This window comes from Delphinapterus leucas, chromosome 7 (assembly GCF_059928025.1).
Source record: "Delphinapterus leucas isolate spDelLeu-1000000601 "Yukka" chromosome 7, BTC_Dleu_Yukka2, whole genome shotgun sequence".
NCBI classification, from domain to species: domain Eukaryota; kingdom Metazoa; phylum Chordata; class Mammalia; order Artiodactyla; family Monodontidae; genus Delphinapterus; species Delphinapterus leucas.
In genome coordinates this window covers 46,359,040-46,382,715 of record NC_143135.1, presented here as the reverse complement: position 1 = coordinate 46,382,715, position 23,676 = coordinate 46,359,040, and the positions used below count along the sequence as shown (strand labels likewise).

Sequence of the window (23,676 nt, the reverse complement as noted above, 5' to 3'; positions counted from 1 at the left end):
TTTTACTTAGCTTCATAGGACTTTAGGGAAATCTAGTTGGAAAGATAAGATAATGCATATCAAGAGTCAAGTCAGAATGTCAACGAAAACACTCAGTCCAAACCTCCCACTTCCTGGAAGAGGAAACTGAAGCCTAGAGAAGCCAAGTTACTTCCCCAAAGTCACCCAGCAAGTCATAGCTAGAGCCAGGACTAAAGCTCAGATCTGCTTACTACCTGGCCAGGGCTCTTTCTACTCCTGTATGTGGGCAGAGAAGTTCATAGGAGGGAGAGATCTCTAACAGCAGAAGCAGCTAGCATTTTTTTTTTTTTTTTGCGGTACGCGGGCCTCTCACTGTTGTGGCCTCTCCCGTCGCGGAACACAGACTCCGGACGTGCAGGCTCAGCAGCCATGGCTCACGGGCCCAGCCTCTCTGCGGCATGCGGGATCTTCCCGGATCAGGGCACGAACCCGTGTCCCCTGAATCAGCAGGCAGACTCCCAACCACTGCGCCACCAGGGAAGCCCCAACAGCTAGCATTTTTTGAGAGCGTATGTGTACCAGAAACTAAGCTAAGTGCTTTATGTAAATTATCTCATTTAACCCCTGCAACAGATCTTTAAGATGGGTAATATTACTCCCAATTTACAGATAAAGACACTAAGGTTTACAAAGGTTAACTCCAGTGGTCCACAGATAGTAAGAGGAAGCGCCAGACTATGAACCTCCAGAGCTGGCTGCAAAGCCTATGTTCTAAGCTGGGTCTTGAAGGATACAGGATAGAATTCATGGAAGCAGAGGTGAGGAGTGCTAGGGTAGCCAGTGTCCAGAGCACTGAGAGCAGCTTGGGAAGGGCCTCCAATGCTGTGTTAAGGAGGCCCTCAAGGTCCTACCTGGGCCAGCCTGTAGGAAAGGGGCAAGCAAGAAGCAGTTCTAGACTCCCATGACTATGAAGGGTAAGCATCCTACAAGAGGGTAGAGCTGAGCCTATGAAGCTGGGTTGAGAAGGACCACATCAGAAACTCTCCTGGGGTCTTGACAGGGAGATGAATAAAGTACAAAGTATACACTCCTTCTAAAAGAAGAATATGATTTGACTTTCCTAGCATAGTAACCCCAACCTGATTAAGAGATTCCAGCCTTACTCTCTTCAAAGAGCTGCTCCAAGTTGATAATAATAACGGAAAGCACTGAACATTTACTGTGTGCCAGGCACTGGGCTGAGAGCTTTACGTGTATCATTTCATTCAATCCTCACCACAACTGTAACAAGCTAAGAGTTATTATTATACCCATTTTACAGATGCCTCACAGAAAACTGGGACTCAGAGAGATTAGATAAATTACCCAAGGTCACACAGCTAGTAAAGAGTAATGTCAGATTCTAAACCTATGTTTATATGACCCCTGAGTTGCAGCCCTTAATCACTTCACTACACTGCATGTAAGATACTCTCATTATGTGCAAATAGTTCCATCAGAGCTGCTCTAAGGCAGCACCATACACTCACTGAATATCTAATAGTCACTGAGAGTTGAACAAACACATTACAGGTTGACTCACTTAAAAGCAATCTATAAAACTCAGTTGTCAGAACTCCATAAGGGAGCCTGTGTTCCAAGACATGAATGAACATACCAAAATCAGTTCCTCAAACAAAGCTAAAGAGTTCTAGAAACTAGCTGACTTTATAGTTTTCTTTCCAATTTTCCCATTTCCCTTTTCCCGTTCCCCACCCCCTGCACACACACACCATGGTCAGACACTGTCAGAGAAGCCTCGAACACCCTCCTCCTATTTCTAGTCCTTTAGTGGGCTCTCTCCCATTACTCAAACAGTGCTTCAAATCAGAGTCTAAGAGTCAGACCCTCTTCCTTTTTCCCAGTCTAAAGCATGAGATAGCCATTAACCCTACCATCAAAACCTAAAACTTCAGTAGGTCTGTGTTTCTTCTCAGTCACACGGACAGAGGCTCACACTGGGGAGGAAATAACTATACTACAACAAGTAATACAATATATATATGGGATAAATCCCACACTTGATACTTTTTTAGATCCTCCCCAGCTCTTGGCCCAGACCCTCTGTATTCACTGACTAAATGGGTAAACAGACCAAGAGAACATATGGGCACCAGAGATGTCTCTGAGCCCAAAGAGCAAATGAACAGGGGTGTTGACCGCAGTGCCAGCCGCCCCCACCCACTCCTGCCCTCCCAGTGCTTGTTAGGACCTACACAACACTGTCTCTTTGAGCCCCTGGGGGCGGGCCAGCATTCTGCTGTATCACAAAGGCCTCCTAGGTCAGCCCAGGTACACCCTTTTTCACCCTTCCTGTCCCTGAGAACTACCCTCTCCTCAATCCCCCTCCCAGGGCCTCTCTCCTGTTCCTTCTAGTAATCTTCCTACTGCTTCAGATCTTATCTCCCATAACCCTATGTTTATCTCCTTTTTCCCAGGTTCAAATAGTCCTTCATCCACTGTGATGCTTCCTATTAGCCAATCTCCAGCTCACATACAAATCCCTTCAGTGACAAGTCACACAGAAAAAGAGTCTGGATCTTTGAGAAACAGGTGGTTTCATGACAAACTCTTAGGAACAGGTCAGCTTTGGTTAAGAAGGCTTCATATCCTGATTGCATATAATTCACCCTTTATAGAGACAGTGCAATCTAAGATTCAGGCAGTTTTCAGAGAAGAGTATTGTGATCATTTCAACAGCCCCTCAACAGCAGTATACCTGAGCCAAAAAAAATGAGAAGGGATCTTTGGAGAAATCCTTCAATAAGGTAGTCTAGACTCATTCAGCATCTTCCTCTCCCCTCAACACACACATACACATGCAGGCCAGTTTTCTAGGGCCCATGGCTAGAAGCAGAGACCCTGGATGTTTTCTATCGGACAATATCACATGGCATGTTCCCCTCAGATGGATACACCCAGCATTTCACCCCACCCACCTATTGGGACAGGTGCACAGAGCAGCTTCTCCCCAGCATAAAAGAGATGCACAGTCTCCCTCCCCACCCCCAGAAGAAGCCACACACTCGTGCAAGTTTTCCCACAGAAAGAGAACTCTCTGCAGACCATGCCAGGTGGTCATTTTTTTTTCTTCCATGCCCTCCTGGCCCCTTTTCCACTTTCGCATGGTTCCTGCGAGGCCCCCTCCCTACAGCCTGCTCTCCCAAGCTAAGGTGGAGGGACAGAAGGAAGACAAGCCAAAGCCGTGCAGGGCTGCTGCCCAGCCTCCCCCAGGCTCCACACACACGTTCCCTTTGCTTGGCTGCCTCAGCAAACTCTCTTGGACCCAACATGAGAAATCAGGGGTCTCCAGGGCAGTGACAGGTAACAGCTAAGAGAAGCAACAGGATGACATGCTCTCAGCCTCTCAGTCCTGCCAGCCTGCAGGGAGGTGCTTTGGACAGCCCAGGACTCGGACCCTCTACCTCTCTCAGGTTCCTATCTCCCGGAAGTAGTCCTTAGAATCAGGTGAGGTGGGGACGGGGCGCAGCCTCTCTTAGTCCCGGGCCAGCAGTGTGGCTGTGATATCTGGAGTTGTGGTGCCCGTCCAAATGGTACACCCAAGCCCTGCATTCCAGGGACAGGGGCAGAGCCAGCAGAACTGAGGACGGCCTTGGCCTGTCCTCCAAAGTATTTCAGAATTGCAACTTCCCTGGATAACTGATTATTCTAATTTTACAGAGAGAAGGAGCCCAGGGGGAGAAAGTGCAGGAAGAGGAGTAAAGGAAGGGGGAGAGAGGGAGTAAGAACAGGAATGTTACTTTTTCATCCTTAAGGAACATGGAGGGATCCGATTTGTGACTCAGCTCTGGGAAACTGGACTGACAAGGAGTGGGGAACAGCTGCAGCCCCAAGCTAAGCTGTGGACAGCTTCCCCTCAGGCTGGAGAGGCTGCTGTGACAAGATTCACCTGGAAAAAAGGCTCCGTTATTTAAAAAAAAAAAAAAAAAAAAGTCTGTCTGTTCAGGGGCTTCTTCCAAGGCACTACTCCAGGGCCTGGCTGGCAGGTGTGCCCTTGCCCTACAACAAAAGCTGCGGCTGCAGGTGGGGTGCCGGCCCCTCCTCGTGTTCCCACCTAGTATGCCAGGAGTCTCCCGGAGTCTCTGAGGACAGAGCTGGGACGCCCTTGCCCAGAGGCTCCACTCCCCTGCTATTCTGTTCCTTGCACAGTCCCATGGCATATCGAGTATCTCTGCCCTTGGAATTCCCACTTCCTTGTTTCTTTCTTATTTCCCTCTAAGCTGTAGCCACAGGTTCCTAAAAGAGCTGCCTAGCCCCCAAGGACCTTTCAGAGCAATAACACTTCCTGCCAGTTAGAACCCTGCCTTTCAAACCCAAAACAGAGGAGAAAGGCCTCCCTGCTCACTCGAAACAGTTTCCCCAGCAGAACCTAACAGGATGAGGGAAACAGCCCTGGCAACCAGTAGCCTCTCTTCCAGCTTCTAAAATCTATGACTCCGTAAGCGCCAGGCAGCTGTGGGAAAAGCAAAGGGTCTCTTGGAATCCCTCTCCTCCATACTAAAACATGTGAGTCAGGTGACCCAAGGAAAGCTTCATCTCTGAAGGATCATTTATGGCTCAAAGTCTACAGTGAACATCACTAAACTTCCCAACCCAAAGAAAGCACTATTTGTTTCTTTTCACATCTTGAAGAAGTTTTAAAAGGATTTTCTCATTTTTATTTATAAATGCAAAAGAGAAGAAGGGACTTTATAAATGGGAAAACCAGAACAAAGTGACTTTCCAGAAGAGAGAGGGACCATCCGTCAAGTGTCAATTCATAACATCTTACATCATATAGGACTTGACTTGTTTAAAACTACTTTCATGGAAATTATTTCATTTGCTCCCCGCAACAGTCCTATGAAGGAGCTATTATCATTATCCCCATTTCACAGCCAATAAATCTGAAGGTCGTAGAGGTTGAGGGTCTTGCCCATGGCTACCTTTATGGTAAGTAGCAGAACCTGGCCATGGTTCACGTCTCCTAAACCCAAATCCATTATTCATTCTGCTACACCAAAAGAAAGATCATCCGCTAGCCCTCTTCACATGCGCGGGGGCCATAAAATTGGAGGAGCTGCCCAAACACATCCACACGAGTAGAGAAGAACTGAGATCCTGGATTTGCGCTGTCCGCCGAAGGGGCCACTGACTCAGAGAGGCCTCCTCTTCACATCCCCCAACCTGAGTCCCAGCCAACAGCGCCATGCCACATCCCCCCAGTTGATCGAGGTGTCAACCAAGCAGAGGAGCCCTGGAGTACAGTGAAAGGAGGCATCACTTTAGAAGCGGCCCGTCTGAGGTCCAGGGCCATGGAGTTCACCCTTATGGAGCCTCGGGCCACAACAATGATGTACACATGTCCACATTCAGGGAGCCCGCTTGGAGACATGGCCAGTGCTTTCATTGGCAAGCTGACCCGAAGTTAATCAGAAGGCCCCCCTCATTGTTTGCCAGAGTACAAAAGACATTCTGTTCAGAAAGTTCAAGAAGAAAAACCAAAGAGCCAGGATGGCAGCTGTTCCCTCATCCCACAGAGAAACCAAAGGCACCCACCAAGTTTCCTGAGGCCCAGCAGTAAGTTTAAGATATAACATGGCTGAAGTGGAAGCACATCCCGATGGGTCTCCACTGCAGGGAGTGTCCACTGCGTTAACCCTCCTGATAAGATCACTGACAACCTTAGCTACCTCATCACCTATGAAAGTGCCTTTCTGGAACAGTCTCCTCTCCTAGGCCACAATGAGTTCACCACACACTAGTCCTCTAGGTCAGAACAAGTTTTACCGAAACACAGGACAGTGTAGAAGGGGCGTGCGGCATGGACACTGCATGCCCTGAGAGTTGGTTAAAATATTAACCAAGGAATCCATTCAGCACAACCACAGCACTTCATGTCTCCTCAGGTAACCTAGCTCTTAGCAGCAGCTCACTCTGAGATATCTGGATAAGAAAAACCTCTTTGCAGGTCCCCCAGCCCCCAGACACCACCTGCCTCCACCCCATGTATTTTCTAAGGAAAGCCTGTGATGGACTTTATTAATGAAGGAGGACAGCTTGCTTCTTACCAAGCTACCTGGGGGCCAGAGAGAGAGACCGACCCCGGTTCAGATATCCCTAGGACAGTCCCTCTGTCCTAATAACTACTCCGGAGAGACTTGGAGCTCACCACAGGCTCCCAGCTGAGTTAATTAGCTTTTTTTTTTTCATTAGGTCAGACATAGCACCAAGAGACAAAACAGACAGTGTTCACTAGAACAAACCAAGCCACTCAAAAGACACTGGAGTTTCCACGTAAGAACTACAAACACAATGCTGGAGTGATGATAACTCATTTTTCTACATAAAAGACCCTTCCTGTAAAATATCCTGAGACTTTGTGCTAAATAAAAGTGAGATGATGATTCCTATAGTGAAGTCTAAACACCTCAGGTTCAGTAAGAGTGAGATCAGCTAGATCTGCAAAGTCAAGAAAATTGGCTGTTTCCCTCCTCCTTAAGCTAATAGAATCCAACTGTTGGAGCATGACATCATTCCTGAGCCCCAAACCCCGAGCACAGAGTACAGACACTTGCCTGCCTCCCAGAAAACAGCCCAAGACTGGCCAGGAAAGGAGGAAAAACAATCCAAGCCCGGAGCTGACCTTACCTGAAAGTCCCGGTGCTTTCCTGCCCACTCCATTCTCAGCAGTTTGGCTCACACCACAGTCTGTTAGGGAGCCCAGGGCCCCCAAATCCACTCGCTCCGGCTCGGATACCTGCTGCGAGCTTCCCACGGCTCCTTCCTCTGACCTTTCGTGGCGCTCCTTCCAGCCAAATGAGCGGAGCACTGCTGGCCGGCCAGGCCAGTCGTCATGGAGACCCTGTTCTCGCCAGCGCTCGCTCCCGATCTCTCCCTCCCTCCCTCCCTTTCTCTCTCTCCCTCCCTTTCTCTCCCCCGACCCCTCCCTCGCTGTCTCCCTCTCTCTCCCTCAGTTCTGGGAGGCTTTCACGAAACAGCACTGTCTTTTGATCAGCTCGGTCTCTGCACGCATTCCACTCCTCCTACCTCCCTCCCAGTCAGACAAGGGCTCTGGGCTGCTCCTGGGAACTCGCTTCAACAGCTCAGAGGGGAGAAGGGAGAAGACAGTGAGTGGACTTGTTCTGCTCCCCACCAGTGTCTCATTTTTTTATAACTTGGAAGAGTCCTGGTCAGGGGGGGAGGGAGCTAGCTGGAACACTTGGAGGGGAAGCAAGCCCTTCCTCTGGGTCCTGGAGTGAGGGGAGGGTAGGAGGACCCAGATGCACTGCCTCGACTTGTTTGTGCGCTTGGGATTTTCCCCGGCAGCAGCTGAGGCGGAAATGCATTCACCTCCCTGGAGCTCGCCTGGACTGGCCTCTCTTCTTACCTTGCTGCCTGCCCAGGCCGTGGTGATGGCTTTAACCAGTGCAGGGACTCATGGTACTAGTGCTGGTGCCAAAGCAGTCTCTCATCTTCCTGCAATGGAGAGGAAAGACACCAGGTCAGGTCCAGTAAGTGTCCTGGGCAAGTCAGAGTCACAGCCCAAGCAACAAATGTGATACAAATACAGCCTAAAGCCCAGGCTTTCTGTGAGCTGTCGTCATGGCCAGAAATAATATCAGTGCTGTTAAAGAGCTAGCACAGTGCCTGGGACACAGCAGGCCCTCTAAGCGTAATCCCCCGATGCATATTTCTGCTTTGTAATATATTTTTTTAAATATTTATTTATTTGGCTGTGCCGGGTCTTAGTTGTGGCATGTGGGATCTAGTTCCCTGACCAGGGGTCAAACCCGGGCCCCCTAAATTGGGAGCACGGAGTCTTATCCACTGGACCACCAGGGAAGTCCTCTGCTTTGTAATATTCTTTTACATGCACTATTTTGTTCGATCCCCAAAACCTTTTGAAGTATACTGGATAGATAGCATTATCACCATTTTATAGATGGGAAAACTAAGGCTCAGAGGGATCAAATATCTAGTCCACAGTCACAAAGCCAGTTTGGCAGTCGAAGAACTAACAGTAGAGACCAGTCCACTGCCCCCTAGTCTGGTACTTTCCTCTAAGGTACACTGCCATCTGATCTTACAAACTAACAGTTTTTTTGACAGCCAGTTATGAGATACAAGGCTGGGTTCCCTGGGGAAGATAGAGACTCCTTCTGAGTCGTGATCAAATAGGCCCTACTATCATCTTTTAGCCTGAAGGCTCTACGATAGCCTCTATGAGATGTGAAACATACAGGTGCACAGATTAGAGGAAAAAAGTCCTGCCCTATAGCTATAAATTACCTTACACTTCTCCAAAGTACTCTTACAAATCTTGGCTCATCTGCTGAACCCAAGAGACCCACAGTTAGGATTGGTACTATCATACTAATTTAACAGATTTTTTAAAAAATCTAAAAGCGAGGCCAAATAACTTGGCCCAGGTCACAGAACCAGAAGATAACAGATCTAGAAATAGTAGCCAAGCCTTTCAACCCTCTTCCGTATATTAAGCAGAGTAGTTCCAAGAGCACCAGACAGAGCAGGGGTCAGAAGATCAGGCAGCGCCAGGCTCCACATCAGCCATGTGCCTCTGGGCAAATCACCTAGCCTCCCAGTTTCCACCTATAAAACCTATCCCCTGGGCAAGTGACAGGGCTGGGATGAGCATGAAAAGATGTGTGTGAAAGCATTCTCCTTCAATCAGGCACTGAGCTAAGAACTTCATCTCAGCTGCTCTTCACCACAAACAAACAAAAACCTGGGGCAGTTGGTTTGCCCCCAAGAAGAGGCCCCTGAGGCTCAAGGAAGACATTTTTCAATGTTGCTTCCTAAAACCGTGCTAGAGAGATTCTGATGGAATCTTTAAGGCTGAGATCCCTTGCAGAATTTCTGTGTTTTTCACTAATGTCCAATATACCACAAATTTCTTAAAACAAGATTTTAATTCAGTCAAGTTTAAAAGGTAAATATATGTCAGGAGGTAAGGTAGGAGGTGTGTCACAAAATACAACAGGAAATAACAGAATGGCACAAACCCTAAGTGGGGGGCACTTTTGCTTCAGTGAAGCAATCAGAGCTTCAAAGAGGGTATACTCAACCACCTACTAGAAATACCCAACCCAATACCCTGACCCAAGTACCAACTCAGGAATTCCTCATAGGCCCTAGTGTCCCCCACCCCCATCTGCAAAGGAAGACAAGATGAAACAGCAAGGGCAATACCATCAAATCACTAAACTTCTCCCCCATCCCATTCCCAACAGGCAGCCCTCTGCTCTGCTCCTGATGCCCAAAATGCACATTCCACTTGCCCAGTCTCCATGATGAGAAAGCAGAGGTGATGCTCATTCATTTTTACAATAAGACAATAGTCACAGTTATAATATTAATACCAACTAATGTTTATTGAGCACCTACCATATGTCAGGCATTCTTCTAAGCAGCATGAAGGGACAAAGTTGAGTACTAAAGCTGATACAAGTCAGTCTCTAAAGTAATGCGAACTTCAAAAAGCCCTCCAGACCAGACACAGAATGCAGGCCATGCTCCCCCTAGTGGCACACCGGGGTTACAGCGGTTCCTTAGGGCCCTCCCCTGGGGGGACCAGGTAGGGACATAGTAAGGGCCGCGTTAGTGGGAGAACTGAAATCGCTGCTTGGGTGCTGCTATTGTGTATAAGCTCCTTGAACTGGGCAGAGCAAAAGGACAGCTGAATCCTTCTGCTGCCTCTGCAAGGCTGGATTCAGATCAATCCTACCTGACCTTTCCGGAAGGATAGGGCTTTTACAGCCGTATGTGGTCTAGTATCTGCTGGGAGGCCCACATGCAGACTTCAGCCAGAAACCCAGGAGATATCCTTGCACATCCCTACCTCACACTCCCCGCAGCCAATCCACTTACCGACTCCAAATAATTCTACTTCCAAGATTTATCTTTTATCTGTCCGTTTTTCTGCACCTCCATTGCCACCCCAGTCTTTCCCCTTAACCACTGCGCAAACCTCCTAATTGCCCCAGCTTTCACTCTTGCCCTCACACCTCCGTTCTCCACAGAGCTGTCTGAATCACCCTTTTACACCAAACCATGTCATTTCCTGCTTAGCACACTTCAATGGCTTCCCACTGCATTTAGGATAAAATCTGAATTCTTACCAGGACCTATAAGGCCCAGCATGATCTTTCTCCAGCCTCCTCTCCTCTCAGCACATTTCCTGCCCTCCCGCTCTGGGTGCCAGCTACACAGGCCTCCTTTTAGTTTCCCAAAGTGTCAGATCTTCTCCAGGCTGCTCCCCTTGCCTGGGACACTCCCCCACACCCTAGTCTTCACCCAGCTGAATCTTACTCACCTAGCCTCAACTTGCCTCTCACCTCCTCAGAGAAGTCTTTCACGATCCTCCAGTCTAAATGAGGACTCATCCTCCATGGCACTTACCATAACCTGCAATTGCTCATTTGTGCGATTACTTGCTTCCCCCCTGAGTTCCTTAGGAGCAGGAACCTTGAAAGTTTTGCTAACCACCATATTCTCTGCATTTAGTATAGGGCTCAGCTCATAGCTGGCACACAATAAAAATCTGCTGAATGAATGCATAAAACCCCCTTTCTTCCTGTCCAACAGGAAGAAGAAACTTAGAACAGCCATTTCACGTCACTCATTGTATCTTTTCATAGACTTACAAACTATAATTACATGTCTTTTCCTCATGTGCCTGGCCTGTGGGCTCAACCAAAAATTCCTGTAAAGTCTCCCTGTGGTTTGTTTCCCAGAACTTTCCTCGTAAGGTCACTCTTCCGGGGACGCGCTCCAGGGTTTTACAGCCTTTCCCAGTCCCAGAGTGCCCACTCACAGGCACTCCAGCACCAGTGTCACTGCCAAACCAAGTGGGATGCAGGAATGGCTCAACGCCCACAGATGAGAAGGCTCTCCCGGGTCAGCTCCATTCAAGGACAAAAATGTTTTCTCTCACCTCCACTGTGCAGGTCACTGTGCTTACAGAAAATACACTTTTACTTTAAAAAGTCATCTTACGTTTTATAATTTGGAGATGGGTGTAAATATTGTTTGAAAAAATTTTTTTCCATTACTAAAAAGAAACTGAAAACTACTGTCTGGGGGGAAAAATAACGAAGGCCTAAATAATAGCAACATCAGTGTGCCTAAGCCCAAACCCCTCCCGTGACAGACATGGCCACCAAAATCTGAAATCCCTTCTGGCTTCCTCTCCTGCCACACTCCCCCACGACCACCACTCCATTACAGGCACAACCATCATACGCCAGCTGGTGCTCTGAAAACTGCATTTCTCCTCTACCCCCAAGCTGCTCACACTGTTACCTTTTTCTGAGTGCCTCTCCTTCCCTAACTAGCAAAACCAAATGGCCTTCGAGGCCCAACTCAGTCATCACCTCCTCTGTGAAATATTTCTTGATCTCCTGGCAGGATCTGTTTGTCTACTCTGCAAGCCCACAGCAGTTTAGGATGCCTTTATCATGGTATTTATATCATTTTATCACTGCTACTTGCACTCCCTCTCCCCCACAGTTGTGAGCCCCTTGAAGTCTATCTACTTTCATATTTCATTCAGAGTGGGCAACCAATTAATGTGTTCAATAAATGAAACACTTTAAAAGACTCTTTAAAAAAAAAACCCACAGAAACAGCTGCCCCCTCCATTAGATGGGGGAATTTGAGTGGATAGCCTTACATAGTCTATCCACTCAAATTCAAGAGAAGAAAAAAAAATTATATATATATATATTTTTTTTTAATATATATGTGTGTATATGATCATTAGGTTCTAGATTTGATCACTAGAAGAGATTATAGTCTTTTCTCACCCCTTTAAAAACTGAAATGCCAAATCTGAAAACACAGGAGCAGAATAAATCTTTTAAAGTCACTCCTTACTTTGGGATCATTGGAATTCAAGAAAAGAAAGCTGTTATCTCAATATTACTGGCTGGATCCTAGAATGCCTAAGAGATGCAGTATAACTTCAGATGCCTCTAGGGAGCCTAGCTCCCAGTGCCCACCAGACTGGGGTCCAGCAGCATGTCCACTGAAGACACCCAGTTCTACCCATGTGTCCTGCCCATTTTCCTACACTGGGCTCTGGTTGCCATGTGAGTAGGCAGTCTTTAAAATTACACAAGAGCTCTTCAGGACTTTACAATTTTCCTTTTCTACCTCTTAGTGGCAATGTGGTTAAGAAGGGAAAAACTAAAAATTCAGGAGTAGAGAAAAGAGTCATCAGACTGGAGTCCAGGTCCTGGTTACAGGGCGGTGAGATCCTGAGCAAGTCCCTGTCCCCCACAGGGCCTCCACTTTTTCCTGCATATAATGAGAGGGGTATTGGGCTGTTGGAACTAGCTGTTCTCCAATGGTCCCTTCTAGCTTCAATGTTCTACTGCATTGTTCTTTGGCAGTCACCCAGATCCGTGGTTCTATCCTAGTCACCTAGTCCCCTTGCTTTCTGAATGAATCCAAAGCAGCAGAAAGACATCTTGTTTCAGGAGCTACAGAGCCTCCATCTAATCCTTTCAGCAGAACCCCATGGGGCTCTGGAGTCATCTGCTCGGGATCAGATAGAAGAAGACCATCACCACATAAGGCAACCTTTCCTAGAGGAAAAGATGGGAGATTCAGACTCCCTGCCTAAAAGCAGCTGGCCTAAGAGAAGAAAGGCACCAAACACAGGGTGGGGAAATTAGGAAATGGCCTGGGAAGTGCCTGGAAGAAGACTGCAGCTCTGCCAGGGACTCACTCCTAGCCATCAGTCTGAGACAAAGCAGCCTTTACAAAGCAGAAGCACTGGCAATATCTAACGAAGTTCTCTTGGAAGACAATCTGCTTACTGCCAATCAAGCAGTCTCTTCATGGGCTCTACCAGGGCCTTTGCATCAACAAAACAAACGCGTTCCTCCAGATGGCAATTCCAGCCCTCCTCTGCCTGGGAGCCACAGCTGGCAGGACCTCCAGTGCGCTGGCCACTGCTACACATACTTTGCTTCACAGCCTTCCTGGGAAAACAGAGAAATACCGATTCTTTGCTCAAGTCCTGGCATTTTATGGTAGGAAATTCTTCCAGGTCCTTATTCCTAACCTAATCCCACCTGCCTCCGACCCTTTTCCCACCTACTCCCCTCCAACCCTGAGGCTCTGAACTCAGAAAGTGTGGGCTCAGCCTATAATTATCCTAGATCCCACTGCCCTGTGGTGAAGCGGCTACTGGACATCTTCATGCTGGGTTGAGCACACTCTCCTTCTGTGCGCCAGCCTTCCGGCCCCAGTCCACCTCCACTTGGCTCACAACCCTCAATATGAGGCTCAAAGTTCAGATCCCCAGGACACAAGGTACTCAGTGCCTTGATCCAGTCCCTCAGAGTATCTGTCATAGAGTGTATATATGGGCTAATTTCTGGACTCTCTCAAATCCACAGGCCCCTGACCACTGCCCCTTGTTAAGTCCAAGCATTTTAACACTGGGCCACATAAACACAGTCTTGGGGCCAGGAACAACTGGACCAAGGAGGCAGTATCCCAGACCCCCTCTAGAAGCCCCATTTACCCTTCCAGAATGGGCTTCTCATGTTTACTTGGCTCAGAACTCCAAGCTCAACCAAGATCTTACCCGTCATGACTAAAGCTTCAGGTAGGGTGCAAAGCGAAGGAAAAGGAGATGGAGGAATAAGAGGAATGTGCACTCAAACAGCTTTTCCATGATATAACCAAGAAAACACCTTGAGCCTCAGAAAGGAGTATCCCTTAGAATAAGATCTGGGCAAAGCTGTGGGAAATGTGGGTCCAGCCATATCACCTCCTCCATACTGTCTCCCCTTATTTTCCCAGGTTGGACTGGATTCTCTACCTCCACCCCCTGTACTCCCTGGGACAGTCTACTGCTCCTGCATCTGCCGTGCTCATATTTTAGTGATATTTAGCTCATATTTTAGTGCACCAAGGCTTATCCAGCTCATTTCTCCTACTAGCCTATGTCTTAACTCTGAAGCCTAGTTTAGGGTTCTGTACCGAGTACAATTAATAAATTTTTAACATATGAACTAAAGAAACCAACCAACTAATCGATCTAACAAATAAGGGATCAACAATATCACCACAGAACCTAAACCATTTGGTGCTTAGCACCTCAGGGTGGTCCAAGGTTTTCAAGGTGTGGTACATATATACAAGATGATTACAAGTGGTATAAGAACATTTAAAAATTTTTTTAATGCTCTTGTATTTATCTTAATGTGTATTTTTTTAAAAAAGATAACCAGCTATTAACTCCATTTTCACTGAAGTCATTGAGTAGACCAATGCTAAAGAAGGTATATATGTTTTTTGTTTGCTTTTAGTTTTGTTTTGCTAAAATTAGTGGGTAAACATTTAAAGAGAAATGGGATACTTACACAACCTCAAAGTATCTCTCTCAGAATATATATTAATTACAAAGGCAGAAACAGGGAACTTGTCAGTGGAGAAACCTGGCAGACATTACCTTCACTAAGTGATCAAAGTTAACATTATTAGTAATAAGATACACTGACATCATTTACCCCTGACATGAAGCAATGAGAAGGGCACTGCACTTCTGTGGTGTTCTTCCCAAAAATCCATAACCTTAATCTAATTATGAGAAAACATCAAACAAACCAACTTGAGGGACATTGTATAAAATACCTTCCCAGTACTCCTCAAAAGTCTCAAGGTCATAAAAGGTAAGGACAGATGGAAGAATTGCCATAGACTGGAGGAGACTAAGACACAACACCTAAATGTAATGTGGGATCCTGGATTCCACCCTGGAACAGAAAAAGGACCTTAATGGGAAAGACTAATGAAATACAATTAAGGCTATAGTTCACAATATACCAACGTTAATTTCTTAGTTGATAAGTATACCATAGTTATGTTAGATTAGGGGACTTTGTACTATCTTTGCAGACTTTCTGCAAGTCTAAAATTATTTAAAAATAAAAAGTCTTATAAAAGCTAATTTAAAGATAAATAAATAAAAGTATATATGGTACATATCATAAACATGGGTGAGAATGACTCAAGTTTGAGAAGCAAGAGTGGCCACCCTTCAAACCCTACCTCCAAGGAAAGCTTCCCCAGAATAAGAAGAACAGCTGTAGAAGAATATTTAGTAAAATGGGCAGTGTTCAGTTTATATTACTTGGAGAAAAAGTAATTATCCCATTTTGTTAAATAAATAAATATATATATATATATATATGCCACATATATAATGCACAGAAAAAATGTCTGTATTGAAATAAAGATAACCTATCCTGAACCAAGTACAGATGGCATTTATTAAATAGTAAATGGGATATAGCTTTTGGAAAGCATCTTGGCTAGATCAATTAAAATGCTCATATCCTGTGACTCAGTGGCCTCATTTCTGGGAAGCTGTCCTAAGAATAAAATGCCCAAGTATGAGGGAAAAAAATGCATGTTCCCAGCATTATTTATAATAATGAAAATTAGAAACAAACTCCATGTGAGTCATTACTAAATTGGTAAATGTCAAGTGTTTTTTGACCACTACCCATACTAAAAAATAAATTTTATATAGTAATACAGAATGTGCATGTATGAGAGAGCGTGTGTGCACGTGTGTATGTATACAAAACTGAACCAAAAAGTTTCTGCAAACAATACTTATCTTTACTATGTGTGATGCTCGCTGCCATTTTCTACCCTAATCTATTTCATTAAGGAAACAAGCAAAGCTTGTAGAGCCCCACTAGATTGATTCCCCATCCCACTAATGATGACCTGCAGTCTGAGAAACACTGCACTAGATGGACAATTGTGCAGCCATTAAAAGAAATGACTATAATCCACAAACTGGCAACAGTGATTGGCTCTAGGGAAAGAAAAGAGAAAGAACGTAGGAGGAAGATTTGCTTTTCACCGTACATCTTTTTGTACCTTTTGAATTTGCAATACATACACATATTATTTATTTAAAAAGTGACTGTGAAGACTTTAACAGTATCAGACAATGCTAATTTTGCATAACAAAGTTATAACTATATTAAAATGTAGAAAACACATACAAGCAAAAAAGGAAATTATACCAAAACAGTAACCACATTAGCAATTTTTTCCTTCTTACTAAGTTCTACATATGCCACACGGTTACTGTTTTACTTCTACAATTTAACATATATTTATTTTCTAAAATTAATGCAATTATTGGCAAGGGTACATAGGAGATTTCAAAGCTAATGGTAATGTTTTCTGTATTAAGCTGGGTGGTAGATACATGAATACTCACATTTATACTGTACATATAAAAAACATATACTCTATATTTTAATAATATTTTTAAAATGAAAGATTGCAAAAGTGGACCATTTTTTCAGGTCTGCCTCTCCTCACCCTCAAACTCAAGCGGACACTCCAACAAAGTGTGGGATAGGACTTAAAACCATCAGTCAAATGGATACCTTCCAGTTTTGTAAACAGGTTGTAACATGTTAGAACCTGTCTCCTAAAGATTTCCATTTAGAACTTTGTAGGTGGGCTAGTTTCAGCGTTCCATTCACACTCAGGACTCTCTTTTAGTGTGCTTTCTTGATTTCCCTTTCCCCCCCCCCCCCACTAAGCCATTGTTTATGCCTTCATACTTTAAATCACATATAAGCTCTTCTGAGCAAAAGGACCATTTCTTATTCATCTTTGAACTTCCAACAGGCTATAATGCAGTGTTTTCTTTACACACAGCAAATGCTCAATAAGTATTTATTAAATAAGCAATATCATAGGCAAAACTCCAGAACAGAGTATATGAAACACAAAAAGTAGCAAGGACATAAAGAAGGAAGCACTGATCACTGGAGATTAAATAAAGTCATGCTAAAAAAGTCATTACTTTTATTTAATAAAGTTAACATGGAATTATAGTAGAGAATAAAGGAGATAATATATGTAACACACTCAGCAATAGATAGTAAGTGGTCTATAAATAATAGTCTGGGGGGTTAAAAAATAATATGCACACATATTTATATAATATATATTTACATATGATATATATTATGTGTCACATAAATAAACACATACATATGCACACACATATATCAAAGAATTCCAGGACACAATTTATCTGGACTTCAGAAAAATCTCTTTGATCTTATGGATAAAACAGGAAGGCACTGGCAGTAGCACCATCTGGTAACTCAGGACAGCTGGGTCCAAATGGAAGAGCAAAATGGATCAGTATCAACTACGAAGGAGTACTCTGGAACTCCTAGAAGTCTGGACATTCCCATCTGTTCTAATCCTAGCCTGGTCACCCTTTTTTATCAATGACTCAGGTAAGGCACGCTTATCAAAAATGCACATAACAAATTAATTGGGAGGGAAAATTAACATATTAGAGATAATTCCAAAAAAAGGGTCTCCACAAACTTAGAACCATAGGTTAAGTATAACAAGATTAAATTTTAAAAGGACAAAAGATATCATTTTACACTTAAGTTTATTTAAAAAAAACTGCATGACAACGGGACGAAAATGGTAGAAGTAAATTTTTGTGACTTTCTGTTTGAATAAAAAAAAAATGGTATAAGTGAAAGACATTTGAGGAATGGTTCAATATGAGTCAACTGATGAGTCCCTGTGATTTTGAGTTTACTGACCGACATACAGAGTCCAGATCAAATGAGGTCCATGTCTTACTTTGCTCCATTCTGGTTAGAACAATAGTGTATCCAGGGGACACACACTATATTTGCAGACCCAAGGGTAACAGAAGACCTAATAATATCCCAGGCAAGTATGCTGAAGAGAAAAAGAAAATCAAGTCTGTGGAGTCCCTTAAATTGAGAAATAAGATAACATCTCTGGTTCATGAAGCTCTTAAGACCCCCTACAGAACAGGAAGATAAAAAACTACCCCATGACTTACTCCCCATGGAGTCATCTCTGGGAACTAGTGGCTAGATGCGATAAAGAAAGCTCACAGAAAGAAGAGACAGCTGAGCCCTGCCTGATCTGCCCTTTGTGCCTTCCACTACTTACATGAGAGCCTCTCATTTGGGGCTCTGACCATCCAAGTTCTAGTGAGGACGCTGAGAAGCTCAGGAATGCAAACAATTCTTACCCGTCATCTCCCCAAACCATGGTTCATCATGATCAGAATTACAAAGTGATGTTTTTAACCATCAGAGTGAATTCTTGTGGATCTTTAACCTTCTATACTAAGCTGTCATCTGATAGCTCTTGTGAGCAAGGACTCGGCTTTGACTGTTGTAACTGAAACATTAGACAGTAGGAATGCAGCAGTTCAGCTCCATCAGGCATTGCTGGGACGTATACATACCAGCGTATCTCCCGTAATGAGAAACTACAGTGCTTCTAAGGACTTAAGAAGAATCAGGAGGAGAGAAGAGCAGTGGCCCCTCAAAATTCGGTTCTTATCCTAGGGACATGGATGGTGGCCCTGGTCTACAGATGAGTGTCCTACTAAATAAACTTCAATGTCCTATGGTAGAAGATGCCATTTTTTAAACCCTTCTCTCTCTTTTCCCCCAAGGATAGGAACCTAGAAGTTTCTAATTTTTGCAATGATTAGCTCCTTCCTTAACAATACATACACTAGGTGTATCCCATTTTTATGTAAAATAGAGCTAGTCTGCCTTTTGTATAAAAAGAGGTGCTTATAAACGTTCATTCACTTAGAGATCAACTCAGGGAACAGGTGAGATGATGAGAGGAAAAACAGAGGAACGTGGAGGGAGAGAAGAGTGCAATTTAAGATCCTGAAGGACAGAAACAGGAGGAAGCTTGTTTGGAAGTCTGAGAATAGCATATCTGGGGGAATTCCTGAGCATTACTCCCTGGGATGTCAAAGAACATATCTGAGTAGCACTTAGCCTTTGAAGGAAAGAAAAAAATTCAGAAAGCCTATATTCCTTACCTGGGTGAACATGATTATCTATAGCCCATGTAACAGGTTAGCTGACGCTGCTAATGACAGCATTATTAGGAAGAGGGCAGAGTAAAACAAAAAACAAAAAAACACACAAAAGGTCAAGGACTACTGTCCCCAGCACAGCAGTTGCCAGCAGAAGACTTCTTTCTCACAAGCTGTGGGACTCCAGAAGCTATAACTGGGAGACACTGGCTCTCCTCATACCCAAGCAAGCAAAGGAAGTCAACCACGTTAAGAGTCCTCAAGGTGATGAAAGACTGCAGCCACTCATCATCGACGCAGATAACATCTGCAGTCAGTGATGCAGGGACACTCCTCTTCCAAGGAAAAGGCCCACAGGAGCTGAGGAGGGGAAGTTTACTCAGGAAAAATCCACCAAGAAAATGAGGCATGACTGTGTCTATGTGCTTCCAAGAGAGTAACCACTGCTTATTAAATTAGTGTTCCTCTTCAGACTCAGGATTTCTCCAAACACAGCCCGCAGAAACATAGCCACCAGCCAATCACGAAGGGTCAGAGACCCAGAGACAGCTGTGAGAGCTGTGAGAGGCGAAGAGGAGACTAAATTGGGCTGCGGAGGTTTGCAAAATGATTTTGAGGACAGTGAAGGTGACCCCAACTCTATTTTTCTTTCTTCAACCGTGATCTCTCTCTGCTCTGTCTCCTGCTGTATGGGGCGGTGAGAATGAACACAAGGAGGGAGATCAAGAGCTCTTTGAATAGAAAGCAAGAACTTGAAGGGTAATTGACTGTGGAGGTGAGGGAGGGTCCAGAATGACTCCCAGGTTCCGGCTTGATCGCTGAGCACCAGCCACCACAGCAGGGAATAGAGACAAAACAGAATATTCCAAGGTGCTATGCTGTAGTCATGTCTGAGTTTAACCAAGAGAGGAAGTTGCTCCAACACAGGAAGTTATCTAGACAAGACAGACAAGAGTGGAGAGAACAGAGATGGAGGAAGGGGAATTAGACTAGAAAAATAGTTAAGGAGAAAAAATAAAAAAGGAAAGAAAGGAAAGAGGAAAAGGGGAATGGAGAGAAGTGCATGCATGCGTGTGTGTGTGTGTGTGTGTGTGTGTGTATTTTAAGAGGAGGTGGGGAGAGGACGTGGATAACACAAACAGCCATAACTCTGCAAATACTGAGTTCAAATATCGGCCACAGCCTACTAACAGCAGAGTGTGTCCTCTTCGGTAGTTAGGTTCTGGGGTCAGCATATAACATGAAAATCATGTGGAAACAAATTACTCTTGAAATTCCCTTAAAAAGGCACCACCCTGGAAACCAGCCACAGTCTCTGAGGAAACCCAATTCAATGCTTTTCATATACATTATTTTCATGCACTCTTAAGAATCTCAGAACTAGAAGGACCCAAGGAGTCCGTCCTCCTTATATAGTGGTTCTCAAAAAGAGTTCCTAGTAGTAGAACCACTGATTTAGTCTGAAGCTTCTTGAATAAGCTTCATTTTGCTCAGAGAGACTGGTAATCACCTAATGTCACCTAACTAGACAGGACTTTTCTCTGACCCCAGACTCCTTCCTCCATGCTTCTCTTGTCTTAAATGTCCCCTAGGAGATAGAAGGCCAAGACTGGAGGTCCCATTATACCACTAAAGAGTTGTGCGAGTTGGGAATAGTACCCTCTCCTTTCTTGGCTCTAATCTCCCCATCTGGACAATGAAGCCAGATTAGATGAACTCTAAGAGCCCAGACAACTCTGAGATACGTACTGAATGAAAAAGTGCTTTGAAAAGCACTTCATAAACATAAGATATCGTAATGGTCAACTCTCACAGGGCAGAAATGTTGGCATCCTACGTCCTTCCCCTCAATTTTACCCTTAATATCCCATGTCCAGGTCCTACTTATTCTACTTTTGAATATTCTCTAGGATTCACCCCCCTCCCCTCTATTCCAGTTGCGGACGACCCATACTCTTTGGTGGGTCTCCTTACTGCCAATCTCTGTCCTCTCCAAAATTAGCCTACTCTCTTCCACAAGAGTGCTTCCCACGAAATTCCACTTTCGCTGCATCCCTTCCCATCCCCTGAGCACCAAGGCAGATCGTCGTCGCAGGAACCCTGGAAAGCCACACCCTTTCTATGTCCCTGCTGTTCTCCACAACCAGAACACCTCTCCTTTGCTTATATAAAGTCGATCCAAACTTCAAAGATCAGAAAAGATCCTGCCTCCGCCAAGAAAGTTTTCCTATAGTTTTAAGAACCTTCTTATTTCTGAACTATAAACACATTCACAGTTAGTAACCAAACACAGTTAAGATCTCTATATTCTCTATTTGTTTAACAAATTTTGTCTCTCCCAATAGATGATAAATTCCCTCGGTGATTAAAAAAGCTTTATATAATATTTGAATCACAATGTTGGTTAAGCTGAAAAATTCAGCGAGTATTATTGACTGTTTGATGGCTGAAAAGCAAGATCTTTTGCCCTTGACCTTTCGCAGGAAACGTTGGGGGTGCGGGGAGTGGGGGAGGGAAGGGGTGGAATCAACACTCCCCCAACTCCTGAAGTACCTTCCCACCATTTCCTCCCAACTTTCACCTATTCTGTTTGGACCCTCTATCACAGGTTCAAATCAACTTCTTCCCTAAGGATGAGTCTCAGCGCATCAGGGCAGTATGCTCTGTAATATTTAGTTATACTTAGGCAGTTATACTTAGCTCCATTCTTAACCCTGATCAGTCCTGATCAGTCCGCATGATAGCAGCAGCTGCCTACAATCCCTGACAGTGACGGGAAGGTAAAGGCGAGAGAGCAATGCAGAAGGAGGAAGAGCCAAAAACTAGCAGGGATTTTGTAATATACATTTCAGATTTGGGCCCTTGAGGGAGGTCTGCTTCAAATTAAGCCCCATCTGTTCTCAAGCGCCAAAGAGGCAGGACATCCATGGGAAGGCTCTGTAACCTGTCAGCACATAGACACCTCTACAGGCCGTGCCACTGAGGACTGCAAAAATGCTTCTCATCCTTAGGGAGCCAACAAACTGGAGGTGGGGACTCTGACTGGCCATCCCTGCCAAGGGATGCTAACATGTGCTGTCACCACCCAGAGCGTCAACGTAACCAGACTGGAAAGACACCCAGAAGACACATGCTCTTACCTGCCGCCTCTAAGCTCCTTCCTCACAAAAGGCATCTGCTGCACCCATCTCCAGAGCCAAAGATCACAGGAAACCGAGCACTAATCTTCCTCCTCGGACCCTTCCTTCCAGAGTGGCAAGGAGACAGGGAAGCAAGTCAGAGAAAGTTTTAAGGAGAATCAATACCACACGGCACCCCATGAAAAGCTAGCTCCTGGTCCCAGGACTGCAAGAAAGGGCAACTCCACATTCAAACTCCTGGTTATCTCCAGGGGCTGATCTCCATGGAACTGCCCTCGCATTCTGCATCACAGAGGCACGAAGCAACCGCACCCCACAGAGCCCCAGAGGCAGAGAGTTCGGCAGAAAGGAATGCAGACGGCTTCCCAGAAGTGCCCAGCAGAGAAGAAAACCAAGAGCTTACCACAGCTTCCTGGGCCCAGAAGGGGAGGAACTAGGCTCTCAGAAGAAAGACTTCAGCAGCTCAGAGACCTTGAAGGTCCTCGTATCTGAAAGCCCTAAAGACGAGAAAAGTACCGTGGTGGGAAGACGCCTGGACAGAACAAGCCTGGGCTGGCCCCAGATGGCTTCCAGTAAGCAGTGGCTATGCTGAACGTGAGCAAGAGTCTTACAGAAACCCGAAGCTATTGATGGCCCCAAAGGAACCCAAGGCAGGCCTGGGATGGGGATGTCTGAACCACCTAGTATAAGCTTTTGCTGGTGGCTTTACCACCTGCCTTCCATGCAGGGGCTTCATTTTTTTCCACATCTTGGGGGAGGAGGATGGAACGAGAGCAGGTACCCAACATCTGACAGGAACACAAAGCTACTCAGCAGATGGGCTTCATAGGCTCCAGTGCCTCCCAGCTCTGTTCTCTTTGTCATGCTCCAGAGGACACAAAGCTTCTTCCATTCCTACTGTGAGTTGTAGGCTTCCCAAGGAGCCCCACCACAGTTCCCAGAAACCCATACAGAGGCAAGGCTGAGCAAAGAGGAAGATCTTCCCTGCAGACGTGCTTTCTCCAATTTGTCACATATTATGGCTTTGTGAGGCTCTGTTCTAGGATAAGCATAGGGGAAGGGGCAGAACATAGAAAGAAGGTGATTCGGAACACCCTCCTGTTGTATACTAAGCAGCCACATTAAACATATCAAACGAAAATAATCAAATAATTTTAATTGAAAAATGAGTTAAATCATAAACTGCTTTCCCTTCCAAGAAAAGGGCAGTTCCTAATACAGATTCCCAAAAACCCAGACAACGTTTCTCCTTCTCCTCTCATATCTAACCCCAGTTTGGAAACCCTCATCAGTTGTCAGCATTAAAACAAAATACACACAGACACACAGAGACACACACGTCTGTTCACTCCTCAAAGCTTTGTTCCCACAGCCTAGGTTACAAGACCCTTTCCAACTTCAGGTCCCTGTGGGGACAGCAGGAGGCAAGAATTAGACGAAGGCTTTTCCCAAGCAAAGGCCTTGTCTCCCAATAGGATTGGGGGTGGCTTTAGACACCCCCAAGTGCAGGAAGGAGGCTGAGCACCTGGAATCCCCCCTTCCTCCACAGCACCAGTAAACCAGCTGACGTCATCTCTCTGGTAGCCACATGTCTGCCTCCCAGCCTCTGGG

General features: G+C 45.2%; 1 protein-coding gene across 9 annotated transcripts in view; it reads right to left on the bottom strand.

The window, feature by feature from the left end:
• DENND2B (DENN domain containing 2B) overlaps positions 1-23,676 on the bottom strand; it is a 176,654-nt gene that overhangs the window by 103,496 nt on the left and 49,482 nt on the right. For 3 of the 9 annotated variants that reach the window (XM_089915190.1, XM_089915196.1, XM_089915197.1), the window contains exon 1: positions 6,652-7,370. The gene's annotated coding sequence lies outside the window, so the exon portion shown is untranslated. Of the gene's footprint in view, positions 1-6,651; positions 7,371-7,390; positions 7,480-10,142; positions 10,303-10,336; positions 11,639-22,065; positions 23,321-23,676 lie in introns of those variants that run through there. The other 6 variants (XM_089915191.1, XM_089915193.1, XM_089915195.1 and 3 more) reach the window with 5 other exon arrangements.